At 40.9% G+C, this 24,134-nt stretch overlaps 1 protein-coding gene and 1 pseudogene across 1 annotated transcript in view; one reads left to right on the top strand and one right to left on the bottom strand.

Moving 5' to 3' along the window:
* CHRM2 (cholinergic receptor muscarinic 2) overlaps positions 1-4,177 on the bottom strand; it is a 357,636-nt gene extending 353,459 nt beyond the window's left edge. The window contains exon 1 of the mRNA XM_073899253.1: positions 4,054-4,177. The gene's annotated coding sequence lies outside the window, so the exon portion shown is untranslated. The remainder of the gene's footprint in view (positions 1-4,053) is intronic.
* LOC112810897 (protein Shroom3 pseudogene) lies at positions 1,887-4,223 on the top strand (annotated as a pseudogene).
* Positions 4,224-24,134: the final 19,911 nt, after the last annotated feature.

Raw genomic sequence — 24,134 nt, 5'->3', positions numbered from 1 at the left:
GTGATCATCAGACGATTTTTTATTATATCTCAGTATGTAATGTATACCTGATTTGGTATAACCGAATTTTTCTTATACTTCAGAGTTTTAACCCCTTAATTCACTAGATTCTTTGAAAGAGGAGCCAAGAGGCTGACCAGAGCTAAAAAGCTCCTTAAACTTTGTGTGTAGATGGTATATACACTTACGTTTTGTTTTGGTGCCCGTGCCATAAAAGGAGTTTTTTAAAAAATGAAAATATCTTCGAGACAGTTGGCCAACTAATAGTAAGTGAGGTCAAATGAGCAATGGCTCATTATCAAAGACAACCGGAAAATATGACCACCATCTTCAAATACTTAAAGATCCAACAAATAGAAATAAAAATGTCAATGTAAGAAAAACCCTCCCGATCCTTTGTGCTGTCTTATGATGGCATGAACTTCTTGGGGAAACATGTTTCCCTGCCACATTGCTCCAAAAAGAATTTAAGGTGGGATTCAAGGATAAATAAAATATTGGAAATTTATATGAATTAACTGCAGACAAGAATACATAGAAGATAGTAGGCTCCTACTGGCTTTATGATTACATGTCAGGGTGTTATAGAAGGGACTTCCATGTAGAAGGTTGAAAAAAATAATTCAGAAGAGTCACTGAATCTGAGTTAAAACTGAGTTAACATCTAGGGGTGCCTGAATGGCTCAGTTGGTTAAGCATCTGGCTACTGATTTCCGCTCAGGTCATGATCTCATGGGTCGTGGGAGCGAGCCACATTTGGGGCTCTGTGCTCAGTGGGGAGTCTGCTTGAGATTCTCTCTCTCTCCCTCGCCCTCTGCCCTACCCCCCCCCGCTCTCTCTCTCTCAAATAAAATCTTTTAAAACAAAACTGTGTTAACCTCTGACACAAATGAAGAAAATCTTTCTTCAGTAATTCTGACCCAAGATAATCAATACTGAATTTTATTGTTTGCTGATATCCTTTCCAGTCAGTACCTCCTGGGGCAGTCCATTTTCTTGAGGGATAACTAGTTGTGATAAAGTTCTTTAAACTGAGCCAAAATCTACCACTCTTTAATTTCTCTTCACTATTCCAAGCTTTATAGCTCTGGAATGGCCCAGGTAAAACCTATTCTTTTTGAACATCAGCCCTTTCAGGAACTGGAGACAGCTATTATGCCCCAGTTAATCTTCTCTTGCACAGTGGTTAAGAGTTTAGGCTTTGAACCCAAAGAGTTGGGTCTCAATCCCGTATTCACAATAAAATAGCTTTTTGTTCCAGACAAGTTACTTAAATGCTCTGAGTTTCCGCAGTTTTAAATGGAGAAATAATATCTACCTCAACAGTTGATTGTAAACATTTTAAGAAATGACATAAAAAAGGACAATAAATAAGCATAATACTTGGTGCATAGCATATGCTCAATAAAGTTCCTCTCACATCCTCTTTATTCCCAAATATCTGACATTTTCCTTAAATGGCTTGTACTCTAAATTCCTTATTACCACATCACAAACCATCACTATAATTCTAAATTCTAGAGGACATCAAACCCTTTTATAGGTGAGATGTAGACATTTAGAGTGGTTTTTGAACCTCTATGATTCAACACCTCTTTTTATAACAAATATTTTGTAATGCTCTCTTTACAATCCTTCAAATTCATTAGTAAAAATTAATCTACCTGCAACAATGATTTCAAATAATTAATATGTGAACATATCTGGATTCAGCCCCCTCAAGCCCTGCCCCCAGGACCTGCCCATCATAGCTGCTGTAGGCACGTCATGGCCAAACGGCCCATGGTTGAGTGTGGCTAAGCCCCTGAGCAGCAGTGCGGTTTGAACTCAGGGTTGGCCTGGAGCCCCCTGCAGCCCTGAGGGTGGCCGTGGCCACGCCAGAGGCGATGAGCTTCATGTACAGATCTGAACCTTCAGACACTGTCACCTCTGACTCCTTTAGCCCAAACAACCTCATTTCTGACCCCCAGCTCAGGAAAGCAGCACAATCAGGAGCAACAAAGCTTTGGCTGAAGCAAAAGTGTGGTGAACCTGCAGGCCGACCTCACTTGACATTCTCATCAAATCTGGGGAGAACCAACCTGATGCCAGCATGATGTTAAACATCTCAGGGCACAGCTGGCACTCCTTGGCCCCAAAGCTACCATTTCAGCTCCTCTACAACTATGACCGTGCAATGTGAGGTAGGGCCCTGACAGTGCAGCGCCCAGGAGAGCAAAGGGAGCCTGGAATAGCGGAGGATACCCACCCTGCCATCTTCTTTCCCCTGGCAAGTCCACCAGCAGCACTAATCAGCTCAGGTACCCCTGTAACGAGACTTCCCTTACAGCTCCTTCTCCCAGTTCTAGCATCTTTGATCATCCACCCCCTGGCCTCTCTGGCCAGTGTTCAGGCTCCATGGATATCACTTCTGTTGAAGGCTGCCTCCCAGAAAGGATGTGACAGCCAGACACTTGCTATGTCAAGACTCCCCAGGGGCAGTCTCAGCAGACTATGAGGTGAACTCTTCAGCCCTGCTTCTCCAAGGTAGTAGGCCTGAGCATGAGCAGATGGTCAGGCTTAGGATAAAAGGCATAATGTGCCTCTGGGCAAGGGAGAGCCACCCCTGTCATGTAGCCAGCAGTGCCCCAGTTCCTTGGAGACCGCTACTGACAACATGCCAACTAAATAGGGCGCATCCCCAGCTCACAATGTCAGCCTGCAGCCTTTCAGCACTGAGAGCCACCTAGCTCTTCATCTAGCCTCGATCAGAAATGGTTCTGCCAGCCTCAGGCAAACTCTGCAGGCTCTCTAAAAACTCCCTTCATAGAGGAACAGTCGCATACTGTGCTCGAGAAGAGTCTAGAGAATAGTGCCCCCAGTACAGCCCAAGCAGAATTACATCCAGAAGGCCCAACCTGACCAACTCTGATGCTGACTGACATCTACCTGGTACACTCTGCCCAGGTGCCCCAGCCTTCCATGGGTACTAAGAGCACACTCCACCTTGCACTAGCCAAGGAAACTGGATATACGGCTCCTCAGGGAGCTTACGAAAAGATGGCTACTCTTGATGAGAATGGAAACCAAAACGGATCTGGCAGACCTGGGTTTGACTTCGATGAGCCCCGAGAACATGAGTCAATGTCCCCAGGAGAGAAGCTTGAAACTACAGCCAAATGTATCCCTTCCAAAGTCCATTTCTCTTCAGTACCTGAAAACGAAGAGAATACCTCTCCGAAGGGACATCCCACCCCTCTCCAAGGCAACAGCTCATATTCCAGTGAGAGAAAGAGCAACGACAGCAGCAGCTCATCTTCTAATTACCACAGCCTCCAATCCCCTCAGGCGAGTGGATGAAGACGAGAGAGCTTCCAGGCATCCAGAGCCTTGGGCGGGCGATTTCCACAAAGACCCACAGAGGCTACAGAAAAGGCCTCGCCCAGAACCTGTGAAGCAACTTTGGCAGGACCAAGTCGTCCTTTTCCTCTTTCCAGAACATTCTTACAAGTCTCAGAAGGCAAGGCAACCCAGAGCTGGGAGGGGGAGCCCTGGATGCCTGCCCACCTGGGCAGTCAACACCCACGCGGAGAACGCTGGAAGGAAAGCTGTTCCTAATCACAGGAGCCAGGTGGCCAGGCTAGTTTCCTATCCAAGGTTCGAGGGGAGGGCCTGTGCCTTGGTCTCTTCCCACTGCTCAGAACCCAGGTATGAGGAGCCTCCCTGCCCACCGCACCAGTGCACATCTGCGGCAGGCGCAGATTGTGCAAGGCTTTCAGTGCAGGAAGCCCCACTGCTTGGGGCTGGAGGTTTCCAAAATGGAGCAGCGGGACCAAGGGAGCCACAGACGTTCAAGCGCGGGCAGCTCCACTCACTGCCACAACTATCGGCCCAACAGGCCGGTCCCAACTTTCAATGCTTTGGGAAACGACGACTTCCAGGAGACAAAAACCAACATCCGGTTCTCTGAATCCGCTGAAGCCCTAGGCAATGGGGAGCAACACTTCAAAAACGGGGAGCCAAAGCCGGAAGAAGTTTCTGGTCCCCCCCCCAACCCCGAGGCCACACACTCACCGGCTCCGCAGCTGGAGCACCTTCAGCTCTTCAGCGAGGGCAAGGAGGCCGTGTGGCGGGACCACAGGCCCCTGCGCCCAAGTCACCCGCGCAGACGCCCGCTCAGCCGCGCTGACCAGAACAGAATTAAGGGCGCGCAGGCCGGCGACCTCGAGACCACCTTCTCTTGACGCGCCACCCCTTAGGGCAGAGGCTCCCGCCGGCTTCGGCCTCCCAGCACGTCCTGCGTGAGCCGCACCATGTGACCCCGGGCGAGGACGACCCCGCCCCCCACCGCCTGGAGGGGGTCTGCGCTGAGCTTGCCGTCTCTCCTCTTCCACTGGCCCCTCCCCCCCACCCCGCAGAAGAAGGGCTCCTGCTTGGAGCCACAGGAGATGTCCGAGGTGGGGGTCCTAGGGGAGGCCAAGCCAGGGGAGCCCCTGGGCTCGCAGAGGAAGGGGCTGCGTTTCCGGAAAGCGCGGTGGCCCCCCTGGGTGAAAGGGAATGTGTGAGACTGGACATCCTGGCCAACTACCCTTCGGAGGACCAATTCCAGGATTACCGGCATTTTGTGAAAATGAAGTGAGCACTCCTCACTGAGCAGCAAAAAGCTGGGTAACAAGATCAAACTTGGCTAGGAGCAAGTCAGCTGTGTGCTGGAGGTTCTTGCCTTGGATTTCATTCCTAAGGCAGGGGCCCCGGCTCTGCCCCCAGAGCTGGCACACGAAATGACTGCTGGTGGGGAATGTACTTTCAGTGGTACTTTACCAACACGAACTTCCTCTCCACTTCAACCTCTTCTGAAATACCCAACCAAAAGATTGCCCTTTATTTCAACATGATTTAATCTAAAAATGTTTCTCTCCAAACCACCATTTAAACTATACAGGTTGTTGGGGGCAGCTCAAGCCTGGGTGACTCCGTAGGCTGAGCGTGGGACTCTTGATTTCAGCCCAGGTCATGATCTCAGGGTGGTGGGATGAAGCTCTGTCCTCATCGGGGAGTCTGCTTGGGATTCTCTCTCTCTCCCTCTCCTCCATCTGCCCCTCCCCACATTCTTGCTCTCACTCTCTCTAAAATAAATAAATCTTCAAAATTATATATATATAACATATATATATATATATGAACTCTACAGGTTATTGAGGTTTTTCTGGATAAAAGGAAACAATTCTATCCTGGAAGAAGCCAGTGTTTTCCTTCTCACCCTTCTTGGTGGATTGGTGAGAGCTTGAATGCTGCTGGGAATTTATCCCCTTCTATTATTTCTTTGTAGTAGAAAGAGACTTAATGAAACTGTGAGAACTGATTGGAGGACAGCTGATTGGTTGTTTAGTTTTTAAAAGGCTGAGGCAACATAGATCAGTGTGTGTCACCCTCAGGAATGTATCTATAGTGGCATTCCTTGCCTGTGGGCAGTGTACCCTGAGGACAAATAGAGTACTCATTAATGAAGGGTCTGCAAAGCCTTAAAGCCTTAAGAAGTAACATAGATAGAGAAGAAAATTGTAAAGCCTCCAATAAATAAATAAATAAATAAATAAATAAATAAATAAAATAAATGAGAAAGATCATTAAGTTTGTGTGCTAACCACGTATTTTATTCTATTTTGGGGTGGACATAGACAATTATGTCTGAGTTTTGTATTTTGTGAAAACCTTAATGAAATGAAGAAATCTAAAGATAGTAAAAAAAATTAAAATCCTAAGTATAATATAAATGAGATGTTTTTAAAGAGTAGCATATAATAATGTGTACTTCAATATGCAAAAGATTACAAGAGCAGACATAACAAAGAAAAGAGATGATTGCACCTATACATAAAATCTCCATTAATGCACCAACATCAAATGCCAGCTAATATAGAAGTGAATAGTATGACTACCAGTGACATAGTTTTCTGAACTTGTAGATATCTCCCGATAAAGTTCTGATCAAAAACCAAAGTATAAGCTTCCCTTTTTACACATAGTAGTTTTATACCTGAAAAATTAATACCTTGTAAATAATACTTTAAGATTTTATGTTAACTGTAGTTAGGTTTTAAGCTTAGGTGATTATAAATAATGTTTGCCCATACTAACATCCTGTAGGACATTTGAAGGTCATAAATGATGGAAGACAATTCTTTGAAGTCTTAACCTGGCTCATGTATTATAGGATGTGTAGCATGGCTGGCTAATAATGCTTCCTATGCCATAAGCATGGAATGATTAAAAAAAAAAAATACACCTACAAATTCAAAAAAAAAAAAATCTCTACTGAGAATCTCTGTTTTAAGGTTTCCAGATCTATCTGTACTCCTAATCTTTATCTGAGCAATATTTTTAGGAGCAACTATAGTATCATTTTGGTGACTTATCTGGCAAGTTGTGGATTTTGAACAGCTCCTTTGAGAAATGTCCTCAATTTTACCCTTTACAACATGCCATATCTGTCATATTGAGGTAAGTTACATTGAAACTCAATTCCATATCTTACATTTATTTTTGCTGAATTTCATTTTCTTTATTTCAGTCCATCTTTTCAGTCTATCATTTTGAATCTTGATTCTGACATATCATATTTTCTCATCTTGGTTTTCATCACCTACAAATTAGATAAGCATTCTTCATCTGTCTCTATTGAAGTTGCTACTAAAAATGAAGAAAAGAGAAACAATGACAGAGGTGTTGGAACTTGACTAGAAACTTCCACCAGGTTGACATAGCTCCTACGCTTTTATTTGTAAGTACACAGCTAAAAGGGATCCATGAGAAATGTAATCATATAACCTTGCTAAAACTAAGACAGACTACATCTATAGTATTTCTCTTACATGTGAAGTTAATGTTAACAGCTACGTCTAATTTTAGGGCAAAATGCTCAATAAACTTATTTTGGCCTTTAGTGGCAACAATCTCCTTTTCTAAATTATTTCACACGCTTAATTTTAATAACTAAGAATTCTTACATAAATTATACAGTCTTAAATTATTACTGTATTAATTTAGCTACTATAACACCTAGGCTCTGAAAACTCAGTGGTCTAATGCAATAGAAGTAAAAAAAAAAAAAAAGAAGAAGTGTATTTCTTTTCCAAATTTAATTTGCCGTGGGGGTAAAGGGTTATGCTTCACTAAATGATCCAGACAATCAAGACAAGGTAGGTCATCTTTGAAACATAGCTCCCAAGCCTATTCTGAATTTTGACATACATCCAATAAGGCAAAGGAAAAGAGAGCAGAATGTCCTGTAGGAAGAATGTATGGGTTAGGTCAGGAAGTGGCATATCTCACTTCTTTACATACATTCACATCCAATTCACTAACTAGAACGAACTCACAGGGTCACACCTAACACTAAGGAAACCTGGAAATATAATCTTGCTGTCTGCCTCTAAGAAAAAGAAATGGATTTTGGTAAACGAATAGCCATCTTTAACAATATCTTTCTTCGACCTGTGCCAGAGGTGCTCCTGCTCTTTGCCCCCATGTTTCAGGCATCCCCATGTTTTGGAATGCCTTCCCAAAAATGTTTTAAGTCACCTTTCTATGCCTGGAACTCACCAGGGCCAGCAGTGTTCTCTGGGCAGTACACTTAGAGCCTAGACTTGGTCCCAGGTGAGTCTCTATTACTGGAAGCATCAACCTCAAAATTTTCTAAGTCCCATTCCAGTACCTCAAACCTGCCAGGGCCAGTAGTACTCTCCAGCTGGGGTGCTCTGAGTCAATACCAGATGCTATGTGGGCCACAGTCTTTGCTTCTCCACTTAAGGTGTTTGACTCTCTAACAAGACTATGGGGTTGACTAGATACTCCAATGAGACTGGGCCACCAGAATAGTGCTGACACATTGGTTTGGGATGACTTTTATCCAAGACAGGATACAGGAGAAGCTCAGAGCTCTGGGCTAACAATGGTCCACTGTCAGCTCTTAGGAATGAATACCATGGGTAGGTCCTTGCATGGATTCTTACTCCTCTGTGTTGGACCATGGTTATGCCTTAGGTCTGTAGCACCCAAGGGCAGCAGGGATGACAGCACCCAATATTTATTCTTAGGATCCCCACCATCAGTACCCAAGGAGGTCATCCACCTTCTTCACAAGTTCTGCACCATGTTCCAGGCAGTCCCTAAGGAATGGCTGCACCTAATTCCTCTGAAGGCAATAAGACGTTTACTCCACAATGCCAAAAGGACCTTCTGATTAATCAACGTGGTGAGGTTGTACTTTAATCAGTCAAGTTTATACCATGCTCAGTGAGGGATGGATATTCCATGCATGAATGGACCCATTCTTGCTTTGAACACTGGGTCCTTGCCTCTCTTTTCCACTGGTGGCAGTGTATGGAAGGCAGGGGTATGGAGGACATATTCGAGGAGTGCAGCCTGAAGAGTTCAAGAGAAGATGCAGTGGGAGACGTGTTGTTTTATGTTCTCAGATCATAAAGTTAATATGACCAGAAAAATAATTATTGTTTATACTTTCCTTTGTACTCTGGATAATATTTGCCTTTGTGGTTATCATCAATGAAGCACAGTAACAACTTTTGAGTCATTGGGAACCAATATTCATGGGCTGCACAATGAGGATGCCATACCATGGTTAATAATGCAAACCAGCACTAAATAAATCGTATTAGGGAACTGCAGAAGCAAGAAGATCCATACTGTTTTCATACAGAATTCTGAGGGCCACTGTATTGTAAGTATTAATGGCATTACTACATTTTTCTCTTGGTGGGAGATATAAAATATCCAGGAATGATACTTTTGACAACAAATTGCATTGACCCATTGATGAATTTGGGGAGTTTTTCTTTTGAATGTTTTAATTCTTCAGGACTATGTGATGTTCTTTTTGTTTAAAAGAGAGAGAGGGTGGGGGACAGGCGGACTAGAGAGAGAAAAAGAGAATCCCAAGCAGGCTCCACACCCAGTGCAGAGCTTGACACGGGGCCCAATCTCATGACACTGAGACCATGACCTGAGCTGAAATCAAGAGTTGGATGCTTAACCAACTGAACCACCCACGTGCCCCTGTTTTTCTTTTTATGTAGATCTTCTCCAATTTCTTTCAATGATGTTTTGTAGTTTTCAGGGCGTGCCTTGTGTTTAAGGAGTTTTTGAAGTATTTTATTTTTTGATGCTCTTTAAAGTAATTGTTTTCCCAATTTCATTTCCATATTGTTCATTACTAGTATACTGAAATACCACTGATACTTGTATATTGATTATGTGTCCCGCACCCTTGCTGGACTTATTATATGTTTAATATACATTGGGACTTGTTTTCAATGCTCCAGGAGGCAGTTTATAACTCTGCATTAGCCTTTACTTCTTGTTCTGACAGAGCCTCAGTTCAGCCAGAGGTGAGAGCTTGAGGCCTTCTCAGGTCTTTCCTGGTCATGTGCATAGCTTTGCACATCCTCTCAGTTCTGCGTATATATGTAGCCTTCTAGATTCCCGGGAATAAACCAGAGCTTGTCAAAGCTTCTTAGGGATGGCTTATTCCCCAGGTTTTATTTTCCTTTTAAGTGCCCCCCCCCCCCCCCCCGGCTTTTCTTAGCCCCAACTAGTAATACTACCTCAAGTAGCTACAAGTTAAACATTGGCTAATGATTTGTTTGTTTTTTTGTAAAATGCCCTGTAGGTAGCTCACTTAGAGAGAGCTGCAAGTCAGGTCAAATAAAAACATGATCTGAGAATGAAGCTTTTCCAGAAAGGTCAAATGTGGCAAATATGTAGGAATGGGCGTTGGGGGTGCTCCAAACTCATTCTTCTGCATCCTATGGGTGCTAGGCTATTCTCACAGCTATCATAGTTGGTTTTTAAGGCTACTATGGAGCTGGGCAGAAGGGATGTGATTAGGACAAGTTAAAAAAACTACAAGACTCTGTTTACCAAGATTCCACTGTTTATCTTGAGTAAAAACATTACTCAAATTGCTGCACATTGTTCCAGAATTCAGAAGCTGCTGATTTTAACAGTTTGTGCTAGTGTGTTCTTTTTTTCATATGGAGGAGATTTTTCAGAAAACCTTACCCCACCATTCTGGAAGTGAGATAAGCCACACATATAATGCTTAGAAAGAAGTGAGACACAAGAAAAATACATACAATGTGGATTGAAGTATATAATGTTCAAAATCAGGCATAACTAATTATGATATTAGAAGTCAGAATAATGATAATCCTTTGGGGAGAAGCACCAGGAGTAGAACCCAAGGAGGGCTTCTTATGTTCAGTTTGATAATCTGGATGCTTGTTATGTCCATTTATAATATTCATTACCTGCATATGTATGATTTGGGCATCTTTCTGTATGTATGTTACACTTCAGTAATACCATAAATATAACCAAGAAATTAGGGATAGGTTTTTATATACTAGTTGGATAGGTAAGAGTCCAGTAGATAGCTTCAGTGATATTTGAGAATGTTCTAGTACTTAAGTTGTTAGGTGGTTCATGGGTGTACAAATATTCTTTCTTGTGCGTCCAATATTACATAATTAAATTTATTTAAAATACTGTCAGTGTTGTCCAATATCCTTTAATAGACTTCCAGGTTTAGAGACTTAACAGCTTTCTACCTTTATTTGGATTTTTAGAGTGCTTCCAGTATTTCATTTCATGATGTTGTAATTAGAATGCGTATAAATAAATCCTTGAGTATACATCTGATGGTTTCCTTAGGATATGTTCCAAAAGTGGAATTAAGGGGTCAAAGTATGTGAACATTTTAAAGACGCTTAGTATATAAAACCAGGCTGTCTGTTGGGAACATTTTACAAATTAACTCATCACTGTCCTCAGAAACATAAAAGAGAGATTTCATTTTCTGCCTCCTTTCAAACACTGGGATGAATATGTACACAAAAATATATCAATATACTTATATAAAATATTTGTGTATTTTTTACATAGAATTTTTTGAAGATTTTATTAATTTATTAGAGAGCATGCATGCATGCCCACACAAGCACACATGCACGAGTGGGGGAGGGGCAAAGGGACCAGCCGACTCCCTGCTGAGCACAGAGCCCAACTTGAGGCTTCATGGCAGGACCCTGAGATCAGGACCTGAGTCAAAGTGAGAAGCTTAACCGACTGAGCCACCCTATTATATAGAATTTAATTGTAAGCTTGCAATATTTTAAAGGAAGGGTGTTATCTCATTTTATCTTGTGTTTTTTTGATTAACAGCTGTGTTGAATATCTTTCTCTATGCTTTCTTGGGTTTTTTTTAATCGGCGTTTTGGGTTTCTGACCCCTATTTATTATTTTACTCAGATTTGAGTGCTTTCTATTTTTCTTATTGATTTGTAAGGTCATTGAGCATTTTTTTTTTTAGCAAAGAATAGATTTTTTTTCATGTTTATTTATTTATTTATTTGAGAGAGCGAGAATGAGAGAGAGAGAGAGAGCACATGAGAGGGGGGAGGGTCAAAGGGAGAAGCAGACTCCCCGCTGAGCAGGGAGTCCGATGCAGGACTCGATCCTGGGACTCCAGGATCATAACCTGAGCCGAAGGCAGTTGCTTAACCAACTGAGCCACCCAGGCGCCCTCATTGAGCATTTTTAATTGTTTCCTAAAGTCTATGATCCATATTTGATTAAGCCTGATATTTTTCTTTGATACTTTAATCTCAAACATTGCTTGAGCACATTTAATAAGGTTTCAACTACTTCCATTTCACTAAGGATCTTTTCACTGATGTTCAGAATGCTGTACAGAATAGTTTTCCCATTTCCTTTCCTTTCTTAAAATAAAATTTTCAGCCTCAATGCCCATCAAGAGTAATGGGGCTCTCACAGAGTTCTGTATGTTGTGATCTCTTCTGTATTCTTTTTTTTTTTTTTTAAATGTTTTATTTATTTATTCATGAGAGTCAGAGAGAGAGAGAGAGAGAGAGAGAGGCAGGGGGAGAAGCAGGCTCCCCACTGAGCAGGGAGCCTGATGCGGGACTCAATCCCAGGACTCTGGGATCATGACCTGAGCCGAAGGCAGACGCTTAACCATCTGAGCCACCCAGGCGCCCTCTTCTGTATTCTTAAAACTACCTTCGAAGAAGATGCCAAGGAATGAAAACAGGACTTTATGTGCTCCTGCCGCTCACCCACATTCTCTAACTGTTGTATCAACATCTAAAGCTGTCTTGGAGACCATCAGCAACAATCCGACCAAGCCATCTGTCCCTGTTTGTATCAATCACCACAGAAAATACAGGCCCCCCAGATACCCTCATCTAAAGATTGCTCTGCTTACTAAATCCTTGAATTAACCCAATCTCATATTCCATCCAAAACCTCAAACTGAGACATTGTGCCTTCTAAACCACATGATGAGTCAACAGAAAAATCCATGGTGTGCTCATCCTCTTCTGTGAACATTGCCAAAACATGACTCCTCCTAGGGATACTTCTTTCCATGCGGTTCTTTCAAGAGTTGCACATAGATCACTGTTCTTCATTTCTCCCTAAAACCCATGGTTGGAGGGATTAGCTTCATTAATTCATATTTTATTAAAGGATACCTGTGTGCCCTGTTGATAAGTTATGTTTTCTCTCAGTTTCTTCTCATATGTAATCAGTGACCAAATGCTGTGGACTCGGCCTCTCTTTAAGACTGACTTTTCTTGATTATCCAGTTCAGTCACGTTTCACTTGTTTCCTGGGACATTGTAGTATCTATCTATCATCTACCTACCTATCTATCTATCTATCTATCTATCCACAGCTTCCAATTTTTTCTTCCCCCATTTTTTTCACACTTGAAAAATACGATCTCCTTCTCATCCATTTTTGTTTGAAAACACAGATTTTATCAAGCCACTGACGTAACACTCAAATGTGACGATTGCATACCTAAGTACTTAATATACACTCTATGCCATATACTCTATGCCAATATTAGATAAACACCCCGCATGCAATACCTAAGCTATCCTTGAGTAATCCTTGAAGGAAATATCATTATCAAGAGAGAGATTAATGAACTTGCCCCCAATCATAGAGTTAGTGAGTGATAGAAGTGAGAGGTACAATTTAAACTCTGATCTGCATCCAGAGACCAACAAAGACTGCCGAACATACTGAAAAAAGAAAACCTTCATTGGCTCTCTGCTCAAACCTAAATTCCTAAATTGGGCATTCAATTTCAGTCATCAGATGAATACCACTTATCCTTTTCAAGTTAATGTTTCTCTTTACAACCTTCATTCTTTCTGCAATAAGAGCTCATATAAATACAATAGGTGCATAATATTTCTTTAGGCTATCATTTCTACATCAGTGACAGCTATGCAGAGTAAATAATCTCTGCAAACACATCCAAATCTAACATTATATGATTCTGTAGTACTTTTCACGCTATAAGCATCTCAAACTAATGCCTCAGCCTTACTAAAATATGAAACAACAAACAAGCCTTGACATTCCTTTCTTTGGTTCATATTTTACCGTCTACCCAGAAATTGTGTCTCCATAACCCTGCTTGTCCACATCTGTCACAAGTCTTCCAGAGCATGCTCAAATGCCACTTTCTCCATAAAGCATTGTCTGACACCCACAAAAATAATTATAATACACTTATCCCTCTGCATCTGCTATTCAGCTTGTGCTTGCACTATGGTTCAATACACACCACCTCACATTTTTGCTTTGTACTTTCCTATCTCAATCACTAGATGAAAAGTTCACCTACTTAAGCAACTATATTTTATCTACCTTACTATTCAGCCTGCTTTGCTATGATTATATTGCAAATAATAGTCACTCAGTAAATTTTTAATAAATGATTACCAACTCACTAGCTTAATTCACTTTCATATGTGCTTAGCTAAATGGGAAAATAGTTTAGCTTAGTGGTTAAGGGCTCAGATGGTGTATATTTACATCCTGACTCTACTATCTATTTAAACTCTCTGAGCCTTATTTTCTTCAGCCATAAAATGGTGATTAAAGCAGTACATAACTCTTAGGGTTTTTGTGAGAATTATTTGGATCAATTCATATAAAGAAGTGGAAGAGTATCTGTCATGACTTAAGCACTCAGTAAATGCTAACGGTATTATTGCATATTATAAAACAAAAATAAGGATTTCAAAAAGAGATTTAAAATAATTTTCAACAAATGCACTTTCATATGCTTTGTACGGGACTTCCTGGCAGGTGAAAAATAACAATAAACCTAATTAAGGGGTGACTTTTCTGGTCAGCATTAAAGGACAGAGCAGTTTTAATCCTGGCAAGAAGCAGGGTCTGGAAGATTTTCATATTCAATCATTTTCTTTAACATGAATAAGTCGAGTGCTCCATTAGTTCTGGAGAGGAGAGTATAATAGAATCAGTTCTATAATAGGGGCATTAAGCCCTCTTACATTATAGGAAATTATTGAAAAAGGCTGCCAGGCTCTGATTTCCTTGCCAAAATATGGCTATGGATATTCAACAGTAGCATCAAGCCTAATAAAAACTTTTGCTTTAAATAGCTAAAAATCCAAATGGCAGCATAGAATGTGCGTCAGTCTTGAGCAAGAATAGGACTGAAAGGGGGCACCTGGGTGGCTCACTTGGTTAAGCAACTGCCTTTGGCTCTGGTCATGATCCCAGGGTCCTGGGATGGAGCCCCGTGTCAGGCTCCCTGCTCAGCGGGGAGCCTGCTTCTCCCTCTCCCTCTGCCTGCTGCTCTGCCTACTTGTGCTCGCTCTCTCTCTCTCTGTCAAATAAATAAATAAATAAATCTTAAAAAAAAAAAGAATAGGACTGAAAGGAAATAGACACAACTCTGTCTTAAGACAGGTGCTTAAAAGTGATATCACTTTCTTTAAATGCTTTCATTAAGATGAAGTGGTATTTCCATTGTTTGTTTTTTACTTACATAGCAACTATACATTAGAATTGAAATTTAAGCCAACATCAGCAGTCTACGTAAAATAGTGACATTTGTATCTTTTGAATGTTGACATGAGAGAGGGTCAACTGCATCATAGGAAATTGTGGAAAATTTAGCTCACCATTCTTTTTATTACCTTTCTTGAGAATAAGCTTATTTTCCTTCCATTAAGTTCTTTATTACCACTACATTTCTTAAAGGCACTAATTTGCCTGTCCATTATACACTGTTTTCCAATTTGAGAGGGACAATTTTGAGTCAATCTAACACCCACTAGGAAAATTCTCATGGTGGCATTTACCAGTCTTGCCTCAATCCCTTGTTATTAGTGATACTCTGTCCAGGGCTTACGCCATAAAGTAAAGAAGAAGGCAGATCACCGTCCAGAGACAGAGAAGCCTCTCTGTGATGGTGTCAGAAATCCAGAGGCATGGAGAGTACATTGGGATGACTTCTACACTTCAAACTGAGGGACAACAACAACAACAAAACAAGACAAAACAAAAAAACAAAAACAAACCATAACTCATTGACAGGGCACATGGGCTTTCTTTAATAAAATACAAGTTAGTGAAGCTGATCCCTACAACCATCCTTTCTTTATCATACCTCTTCTGATTACTTGACGGTCACAATTCTCACACACACTGTTCATATTTCCATCCACTGAAATGAAGTAGACACACCAGGGTAGTCCTAGATAGTCATTCCCTGGCTGGATTTGCCTCGTGCTTCTCATGCAGAACTCCATGAATCCAAACAAATTCATATCACCGAAGCCTCCAGATAACTAACATCAGCCCTCTCTTCCACATCATATACACATGAATTATTTCCTCTCCCTTTGGCCTCAGTGCACTTTTATCAGCCCAAACATCTCATGATTCACAGAGACATTTTGAAATATAAAATTCAGAAGTAAAAGTAAAATTATGCAACACCACTACAAACACCTACCTTTCCAAAAGCTTAAATCCAACAGTTTTCTTATTTCACCTTGCATTTCATTTCATAGTCTAACAAAGCTTTTGATACTAGTGTGCCATGTTCCCTTTTTGTATCTTTTAAGCGAGAACCATCACTGTCTTTTCAGATTTGTTCTTCACTAAGCATTATCAGATCCCAATAATCCAAAAAGCGGGAACAATTAAAAAAAAATCAAAGAGAGAGGTGCTTAGAAATATGATTAAACTGAGATAAATGTAGAGAAGTTTAATCCCCGCTTTTTTTTTTTTAAGATTTTATTTATTTTTTGACAGAAAGACAGCGGGAGAGAGAGCACAAGCAGGGGGCAGTGGGAGAGGGAGAAGCAGGCTTCCTGCTGAGCAGGGAGCCCGATGCGGGGCTCGATCCCAGGACCCTGGATCATGACCTGAGCCGAAGGCAGACACTTAATGACTGAGCCACCCAGGCACCCCATAATCCCCACTTTTTATGAGACATATCTTCCCAGGAAGGAACGTAAGAGGTAATTCTTAACAGGGTCAATTCATGCTAAAGATGCCCCTTTCTCTGTTTTACCGCTTCCTGCCACTCACCTGTCCACCCCCAAATCCTTGGCTATGCTAAAAAAAGTCTTCTTTATTTATGAATAAAGGAAATCCGGGGTGCCTGAATGGTGCATTCAGTTAAGCTTCCAGCTCCTTGTTTTGGCTCAGGTGGTGATCTCAGAGTCCCGAGATCGAACCCTGCGTCGGGCTCCATGATCAGTGTGGAGTCGGCTTAAGACTCTATCACTCTCCCTCTGCCCCTTGCCCCCATGAGTTCGTGTGAGCTCTCTCTCTCTCAAATAAACAAAATCTTCAAATAAATAAGTAAATAAATAAATAAAATCTAACTTGAGACATTGACTCAGCAAGTTAGAACAACTAACAATTCAAAGGTGACGTGAGCCCCACCCACCAAGACCTAGAATATATCATGTTTTATGATATGCCAAGGATATGTTTATATTAAGTGGTAAAAGGCACAAAATGGAATGTAGAATTAAATTACTTTTAATTTATTTTACATTCGTTCATGCACCTGTGTTATTACTCTCTTAAAAGGCGGAGACTGGAGAATGGAGAAAATGGTACTATAGAATACTGTAGAATTAGAGTTAGGAGTTAAGAGATGCCTTTGGGCAAAAGAAATCATGATCTTTTTATGTAAAAGCCAGATCCACCAAACTTGGAAATAAAGTTCCTATCCTTCACATAGGAAAAGTGACCTAAACTCGTTCAAACTAGGTCTACAAGACCCTTCCCATAACAGCCTCCAGTCACTGAGACAGGGCTCAGAAATACAGCAAGACGGAATCTCAGTCCACACACTGTCTACCTCCTCCCTCCTTCCTGACCTTCTTCCCTCCCTCCCTCAGTCCCTCCTCTTTCCCTCTCTCCTTCCTTCCTTCCTCCCCTGTGTTTCTATTTAGGACCTCTATTCAGTTGGAGTTGTGTCCCTGCCAAAAGGGGCCTATGTAGATATTAGATATTAGAGCTTCTATGTATGTACGTCTTGGTTTGCAAACTCAAGAGCTCCCCTGGTGAAATCTGCAACTGGCCCCTATACACAGAGGACAGGGAAAGACTGAAGAAAAAGCAGACCACCCCCAGATTAGTAGGTGGCAGGTTTAATAAGCAAGGAAACTTAACAAGGCTTGTGTCTTGGATGCTGCAAGAGGATTAGATGTCTGCACCTGCCCTCCAGAAGATTAAAAGTCTATATAGAGGCCTTAATGGGATTTGGTCACATATTCAGCCCAGATGGTCTCAACAACACCTTGCTCTCTCAAGGCTAAATCCTTGAAAATGGTTCCCACTGTGGGACAGTGAGCAGAACACAAATTCTTAGGATAGACAGGGGGGTGAGGAGCCTATAATTGCCTGGGTCCAGCTCTTGGGTCAACCAGTAGTCACATCTTCGGGATGACCTCCTCCGATATTACTGGGGGATAGAGGTGGGGAAGTAGTACCAGATGGTCAATACAATCTGACAAAACATGAATCCACTAAGGCACCAGTCATCATTCCTGGTCCTTGGATTGCTGATCACACAGGCTGCTACAGAAATGCTACTCATTTCTATTCACGTGGCACCTTTGGGTTGATGGTGCTTTCCACTATGTCTCTTGCGTCTTAGGTATGAAGCAACCATTTTGCTACTTTGACAATGTGCTAGGGGTTAGGAGATGTGAGGTTACATGAAACCAGCTTGCCCAGATGCATCAGCCAGCCATTTCCTCTCCCAGGTCCTGACATCTTCCCTTGAAGCTTTCATCAGGAGAGACTTCAGTCTTATTTTCAGATCCCAGAGACCTCGAGGGGAGTTCTTCCTCATTTCAGGATTTATCCAAGGGAATAGTCAGTCTGGAGAAATTGAGGATTCGGCTCAATTGATTCTACTTCACTCTCCCAATTCTCTTACCTTTGCTGAATGTGCTTTTAGTTTTCCTTAGGACCTAGGCTTTTAAAACACAGCTTGGAGAAAAAATCCTTTTTTATATGAGTTACATTGTTTTATCTATCCCTGGAGACAAGGAACATAGAGTGACTGAACTATTTTAATGGTGGATGGGCAATGAGGTAATAAAAAAAGAAAATAAGTACTACAAAATTAATTAATTAATTAGTTTATTTAGAGAGAGCACACAAGCAGAGGGGAGGGTCAGAGGAAAAGAATCCTCAAGCAGACTCCCCACTGAGCACAGAGGCTGAGATCATGACCTGAGCCGAAATCAAGAGCTGGCCACTTACTGGACTGAACCACCCAGGTGCCCCAGAAAGTAAGTACTTTAAAATGAGACTACAATCAGAGAAAGACATGTATCATATGACCTCGCTGATATGAGGAATTCTTAATCTCAGGAAACAAACTGAGGGTTGCTGGAGTGGTGGGGGGGTGGGAGGGATGGGGCGGCTGGGTGATAGACATTGGGGAGGGTATGTGCTATGGTGAGCACTGTGAATTGTGCAAGACTGTTGAATCACAGATCTGTACCTCTGAAACAATACATTATATGTTAAAAAAAAGAAGAAGAAGAAGAAGATAGCAGGAGAGGAAGAATGAAGGGGGCAAATCGGAGGGGGAGATGAAACATGAGAGACGATGGACTCTGAAAAACAAACTGAGGGTTCTAGAGGGGAGGGGGGTGGGAGGATGGGTTAGCCTGGTGATGGGTATTAAAGAGGGCACGCTCTGCGTGGAGCACTGGGTGTTATACGCAAACAATGAATCATGGAACACTACATCAAAAACTAATGATGTAATGTATGGTGATTAACATAACATAATAAAAAAATTTTTTTTTAAAAAATGAGACTAAAGAGGGGCACCTGGGTGGCTCAGTCGTTAAGCATCTGCCTTCGGCTCAGGTCATGATCCAGGGTCCTGGGATCAAGCCCCGCATCGGGCTCCCTGCTCGGCGGGAAGCCTGCTTCTCCCTCTCCTACTCCCCCTGCTTGGGTTCCTGCTCTCTCTGTGTCTCTCTCTGTCAAATAAATAAATAAACAAACAATCTTAAAAAAAATAAAATGAGACTAAAGATAGTAAAATTCAGATAAGTCTGTAAAGCAGCTTGAAGTTACACTATCTTTCCTACAAGGAACAGTTTACTCTTTTTTTATTACAATTTTTTTAAGTAGGTGCCATAGCCAGCACAGAGCCCAACACAGGGCCTGAACCCACAACCCTGAGATCAAGACCTGAGCCGAGATCAAGAGTCAGATGCTTAACTGACTGAGCCATCCAGGCGTCCCAGGAATGGCTTACTCTCCAGCTAGGGCTCCTGGCCAAGTTCCTTTTAGGGCTTCCTGTAACAGATGCTTTCTTCAGCACTTGCCATCTAAATGCAACTGCTCCAACTTCTGCATGCTCTGAACACTAAATATGAGAGCAAGGAATCCAGGGATATAAAGGAGGCTTGCCTTGTCAACGACCCCTACTTGATCCTCTGACCTATCGAGATTGTGAGGAAATACCAAGACATAACTTCCACGAAGCCTGGAACCTTGTCCTTTTGGTTTATTATTGATTGTCTGCATTTAAAACAGAGCCTGGTTCATTGTAGCTGCTCAACACGTATTTATGGGATAAATGAATCTTACAAGATCCCCCTTTTGTATGTCTATCCATAAAGATATATTTTAGTAATTGCTGCTAAACATTATTCATTATTCTGAGGCCCTCTGAGGCACCAGGTGAAAAAGTTAATAAATGAACAACAACAACAATAACAACAAAATGGTAGAAAACTATTTGAGGAACACAGGTGGACAGTTGGAATGAGGACAGGGATAAAACTTCTCCTAACAGCCTAGGGAACTGGCTCCCCCCATGACAGCCTCGAGAGCCATAGATTCCTCCCAAATTTCCAGTGAACTCTGAGGATGCCCTAATCATATATCAGGTGTGTTGGAGAGAAAAGCCTTTTTCAGCGATTTTAACCTATCCAAATAAAAGCAATAGCAGCTATAGCTCCTCATCTCTTTCCAACATATTCTGAACCATAAAGGCAAAAAAACAGGCTTTCCATGAGGAGGGTTCACTGCACTGACCATTCATAAATGTCTTCTAAACATGCTCCATTAGTACCTCTCCATATTATACTCCAGAAAGAGAGCACAGAAGCAGAGTCGGGATCCAAGTGTGTCCTCAACAAACTCCTGATCTGAATCTGAGGCCCATGAGTTTTCTTATTCAGCTGATAGATCTTCCACATGATACTAAAGCTACCTAGTACCTGAGTACTTGATCACTAGTTCCTGGTACCAACCCCGGTTTCTCTTCTCCCCTAACTTTTCTTCAAATGTTTACCTGGCATGACTCAATGAAATATCCCTTTAGTCGTGAAGTTAAATTCACTTCAGTAAACTTAAATTTTTATGCCAGTGGAGTGTTTTTATTTTTCCACAAGAGACTGTAAATGGGGTATTTTATTGAAAATATCTCCTGAGCTATTGCTCAATATTACAACTGGAATGCCTTTGCCAGTGGAGAATGAAACATACATCCATTACTAATTCCATAATAATGCTAATAATATGAGCCAAACTCAATAAGCCTAACCAAATATGGATCTACAGAGTAATCTCCCGGATATGGAATAAGAGCTACACACAGCGATTCATTTTAACATGCAACAAAGCAGAACAAGCTCATGTGATGAGGTCGTTACATTCCAAGAATATTGCAGCTTTCATTAAAATGCTTTGTATAAAATGAACAAACGTAAAATACATTTGTTCTCCTGACTGGAGAGAATCCAAAGCTATATGGTGTTAGAAAACAGATAAAAGATTGAGCCTATTAGAGATCCCTGAATTAATTAGAGCACTTTTGAGAAGTGTGGTTACAGAATGCACTTCTTGAAAGCAGCCCGCTCTCTTGCCACCTCAAGGCTCTGCCGATTTTGCTATTTTTTCCTTGGAATAGCCTTCTGGTCATTCTTCAAGTGGATAGCTCCTTCCCTCTGTTAGAACTCAGCTGATATATCAACTTTCACATGAAGATTTATCTAAGCCTCTGTCCATTGGCCATGCCAGATGCCTCTCTTCTGAGCTCTGAATCATTACTGAGTATACGACTCTTCCAGGATTTACCACAGTATTGTACTGTGTATTCATTTATTGTGATGCCTTACTATGTCATAAGCTATTTCAAGATAATAACCATATCCTTTATTTCTCTGGTCCCTGACCCTGTATGTGGCCTGCTACACAGCCATGGCTCAATGATTATGTGTTGATACTTCTTTCCTTGGCCAACTCTTTCTCATAGCTGAGTTCTCAATTTAAGTATGACTTTCACCAAAAGGTCTTCCTTGATTCAGAGTAAAAAGATAAAGAGATCACAACCACTGAGCAGAAAACAACACTCAGAAGAAAAGGCAATGGATCCAATTTATGGATTGTTGGTCTTGGGAAGACAAATTAGAACACACAGGAGAGAAACATTTTTTTTTCAAGTATAAAGTAGAGGGAAATTTTCCTGGAATAAAAGAAGACCTAAACGGTCAGATTCAAAGGCAAGGGGATTGAAAGCAATGTGAACTAAAGCATATCCCAGTGAATTTACAGAAATCTGAAAATAAAAAAATTTCATAATCACCAAGCAGCACGTGCAGAAAGAAAATTGAATATAGCTGACCTCTGACTTTTCTCCTAAGCAATGTTAGATGCCAGGATATTGATCTACAAAAATACGTAATTCAAAAGTCTATGCACATTTTTCATAAACTGGAAGACATTTTCCTAATCAAACAAAAAAAAATCAGAAAATATAGCAGTAATGTTTCCTTCATTTCACTCCCACCTAAAGATGGAAAATCCTGAGAACCAAAAGCTGCACTAGAATATAGAAATTCTAATTGGTTAAGTAGTTAAATTATGGAAAGAAAGGGGCCCCTGGGTGACGCAGTCAGAGAGGTGTCCAAATCTTGATTTCATCTCAGGTCATAATCTTGGGGTCTTGAGATTAAGCCCCACATCGGGCTCTGAGCTCAGCAGGGAGTCTGCTAAAATTTTCCCCTTCCCTCTCCCTCTACCCCTCCCCACACTCTCTCTCTCTAAGGTAAATAAATAAAACCTTTCATTAATATGAAAGGTCTAGCAGTGAGCATTAAATCTGAATAAATGACTAAGAAGATCAATAACAATACTCCAAATAAGGACAGATGGATATTTTCTAAATCCTGAAAGAAATCTGCATGTTTAATACAAATAATAAACTGTTGATAATAGACTAGAAATAGGACCATAGAAATGCCTTTCAGAAGTGTAAAAAGAGGAGAAAGGAAGTTATATAAATGAATTAAGTTTATTATGTGTTATGAAAGGAGTCAATATATTTGCTTTTACGTTTGACATTATACATATATATGCATACACATATGTAAGCATGTTTATATTTGACATAGAGCTTTAAATGCATCACTTTCTTAAGTTACATAAGTAACTATCATTAGAATTATATAGCTTCCAAGTAAAAAGAGAACATAAAAAACAAAGCTCAAGTAACAAAAGATAGAAAACTAAAGGAAGCAGCAAAGAGGAATAAAAATATTATTTCCAATTATTAATGCCTACTATTAATTATTATTTCAAATGCATTAATTCAAACTTTTGAATGCCTACTATGCATCAGACATGGTGTAAAAATCTGGAAGTGTATAATAAGGAGTAAAAAAGATATAGTCCTAATCCCCAGGACATATAACAGTCTAAGAGCTTACACCCATACATACACACCACACACACACACACACACACACACACACACACACACACACACAGACTCGAGATTATAATATTCATTGCTTTGAAGACTGCCTTTTTAACTTCCAATGCAGCTTCAGGGAAATCTGCCTGTCAATATGGTATTTATATGGAGCAAATTGTCATCCCTCCCAGGGGACATGCCCATCACTTATACTAATCAATCAAATCCTTCATTCATAAATATGAATTAAAAGCAAAGATTCGTTGTGTATTTAAAAGAAATTGCCTACATAAAACAATAGGCAACACGCTAAGCAAAACTGATCCTGGGTGAAATAGGTAATTTAGAGCCAAAATAGAAATTCTAAAAATTATTTTTTAAAATATAATTATTATCCTCAGATAGATTTAGGACAATACTGCATCCACAAGCTAGACAGGATGCTGTGACATAATATTTGGCAAATAAATGTAAAAAATAGAGAGACAGAGAGAGAGGAGGCAAAAAGGAGGGGGAAAAAGGAAGAAAGATCGGCAAAAACATGAAATAATAAGAGGGATGGTACTAAAGTCCACACTGGTAATTTGAAAATTGAAATTTGTCATCTTACAGATGATAGAGCTGAAATAAATGGAACATATCCTGAAAAAGTGAGAGACAAGGAGAAGAACTCCAAACAGGCCAACATCCACTTCCTAGAATGACACTAGCCAATACAGTAGCCACACAGGGCTGTTGATCGCGTCATTTATTTATTTATTTATTTATTTATTTATTTATTTATTTTTATTTTGTTGTTGTTGATCACTTTAAATGAGAACACAGGCAGCAACCTCTTCAGCCTCGGCTGCCACAACTTCTTGCTAGACACGTCTCCAAAGGCAAGGGAAACAAAAGTAAAAATGAACTATTGGGACTTCATCAAGATAAAAAGCTTCTGCACAGCAAAGGAAGAGTCGACAAAACTAAAAGGCAAACTATGGAATGGGAGAAGATATTTGCAAATGACATATCAGATAAAAGG

The sequence above is a fragment of the Callorhinus ursinus genome, unplaced genomic scaffold, assembly GCF_003265705.2.
Source record: "Callorhinus ursinus isolate GAN/ISIS: 27379988/994484 unplaced genomic scaffold, GSC_fseal_2.0 scaffold12, whole genome shotgun sequence".
Classification (NCBI taxonomy): Eukaryota; Metazoa; Chordata; class Mammalia; order Carnivora; family Otariidae; genus Callorhinus; species Callorhinus ursinus.
Note: the sequence above shows the minus strand (reverse complement) of the source record. Positions and strands in the feature narration are given on the sequence as shown.